Raw genomic sequence first — 2,824 nt, forward strand, 5'->3', positions numbered from 1 at the left:
CAGGTTTCAAGAAGTAGAATGGCTAGATGGGCTAAATAATATTCACACTTGTAAGGCTATTAAATCAGTGAGTGTCCAGTAAGCTTGCAAGAAGACCCACACCTTCCAGCCACCTTTGTAACCCATTTTCTTTCTTTCTTTTTCTGGAGAAGGAAGGGGAGATGGAGTCTCGCTCTGTTGCCCAGACTGGAGTGCAGTAGTGTGGTCTCAGCTTACTGCAACCTCTGCCTCCCGGGTTCTAGGAATTCTCTTGCCTCTATGAGAAGCTGGGAATACAGGCTTGCATCACCATACCTGGCTAATTTTTTGTATTTTAGTAGAGACGGGGTTTCATGTGTTTCCCAGGCTGGTCTTGAACTCCTGAGCTCAGGCAATCCACACTCCTCGGCCTCCCAAAATGCTAGGATTACAGGCATGAGCTGCTGCACCTGGCCTTGTAATCCATTTTCTTACCAGCACACTTCTTTTTATTTATTTATTTATTTTTAAATTGAATTTTAGGTTTTGGGTTACATGTAAAGAACATGTAAGATGATTGCATAGGTACACACATGGCAGTGTGGTTTGCTGCCTTCCTCCCCATCACCTATTCCTGGCATTTCTCCCCATACCAGCACACTTCTTTACCAGAAAAGGATAAGTAGGTTTTTTATCTCTCATTTTTGCCCATGATTTCCCCATTCCTGAATTTCTGTGGCAATGCAGACAATCAATGGGTTCCCCCAGAGCTCCCAGTTTGCCTGCCTGTGAGATGGGTCTATGACCTCCCTCTTCCCCTGTTAGCTGTGAGAGTTAAAAGACAGAAATGATGGACAGAGCCTTCCATGAGATCCATGGGCCTTGGTCCCATCCATTGTGAGATACCCTTTGCTACAATCATCTCTCTGTCACTAGCACCATGGGCAGTGCCCCATCTGCTCCCAGAGCCAGGAAACAGCTCTGCTCTCAGTGACTGGATTAGGGTGCTGCATTTTTTTCTTCTTTTTGAGATGGACTTTAGCTCTTGTTGCCCAGGCTGGAGTACAATGGCACAATCTCAGCTCACTACAACCTCCGCCTCCTGGGTTCAAGCAATTGTCCTGCCTTAGCCTCCCAAGTAGCTGGGATTACAGGCATGCACCACCACACCCGGCTAATTTTGTATTTTTAGTAGAGATGGGGTTTCTCTATGTTTTCCCCAGTTGTAAAACAGTTACAAGTCCTGTCAGGGTGGCTGTGAATATTGGAAATAATGGACATCAATGGCTCATGGCAGGTCTGGGGCAGTGGCTCCTGTAGATGCCCCCCTTACTTCCTGCCCACAATGAACCCTACAGTTTAGTTGAGGTTATGAAGTGCTTGCTAGGCTGCTTGGAGCCAGGCCCTATGGGTCAGGGGTGAGTCAGATAAGTCCCTGTCTTCCAGAAGTTTGCAGTCTGTTGGGGAAACAAGCAGGTAACTGGAGAATATGAACTTGTAAAAAGATCCAGGAAAGAGGGTGAAGGTGGGGAGGGAGTGTGGGCAGGGCTCTGGAGTTGTGACCCTGACCAGTAAACCCAGGGCACCAGGACAAAGCACTTACAGATGCTGCATTCTTTCACCAGACCTGAGTTGTCATTCCTCATACAGGTGGCTCTCAGCATCCATCTTCAGGCCCTTGCTACAGGACCCCACATAGAGCTCACAGAATACTGAGGCTGCCACACCTGTGGAAGGGTGGCAGCAGGAAACAGAAACTTTCTGTAACCTGATGCCAGCAAGAGGAAGAGAAGGAGGGAGCCAAGAAACTGCCCAAGTCAGCCCTGGATGTGGAGGAGGCTCCACTGTGAGCCACAACAGGGTCCCACGCTCTGTGGGTGCAGGAATAAGGGAGAGTGTCAGATGCACTGGGAGATGGAGCACTGGCCTCTGTTGAGGAATGAGCCCTCCTCACCGGAGGCTGTGAGGCTCCTCCTTTGGGGTTCCAGGCTGGACTCTACCTTCTTGCTTTAGTCCTCTATTCTAAACCCATCAGAAGCTCTTTGGTGCTACAAAATAAACTGCAAACTGGAACGTGGCATCGAGGACTGTTCCCAGCCTAACTCCAAATTGACTTTCCAGCCTTCTACCCCTCCTGCCCTACACTTTAACCCTTCCTGTCCTTTGCTCACACAAGTCCATACACCTGACATACCTTCCCTTAAACATTTTCCCCATTTCCCAATCTCCAGGCCCAGCTCTGCCTCCCAGAATCCTTTCATTCTGAGATTCCTGGGCCTGGAGAGTTACCAAAATGTTGTGCATTTTCCCATCTTAGGATTATTTACGTCAGCCCAGGCACCCGCACATGCCCCACACACAGTGCCACTGCATGAACATGGGCAATGTTTCACTCCCCGATTGCCTTTGTCTGTTCTATTCCCTGTGAAACCCCCAAACTTGAGACAGTTAACTTAAAAACTTTATTTTGCCAGGGTTATGGATGCACTTCTGTGACGCAGCCTCAGGAGGTCCTGACAACATGTGCCCAAAGCACAGCTTGGTTTTATACATTTTAGGGAGACATGACACATCAATCAACATATGTAAGATGAACATTGGTTTGGTCCAGAAAGGTGGGACAACTCCAAGCAAAAGTGAGACTACTGGAAGTGGGGAGGGGGCTTCCAGGTCACAGGTAGGTGAGAGATAATCTGTTGCATTCTGAGTTTCTGATTAGCCTTTTTAAAGGAGGAAATCAGATAGGCATTTATCTCAGTAAGCAGAGGGATGACTTTGAATGAAATGGAAGTCAGGTTTGCCCTAAGCAGTTGCCACCTTGCATTTTCCCTTTAGCTTAGCGATTTTGGGGGACCAAGATATTTTC

This window comes from Cebus imitator, unplaced genomic scaffold (genome assembly GCF_001604975.1).
Source record: "Cebus imitator isolate Cc_AM_T3 unplaced genomic scaffold, Cebus_imitator-1.0 Scaffold791, whole genome shotgun sequence".
Taxonomy (NCBI): domain Eukaryota; kingdom Metazoa; phylum Chordata; class Mammalia; order Primates; family Cebidae; genus Cebus; species Cebus imitator.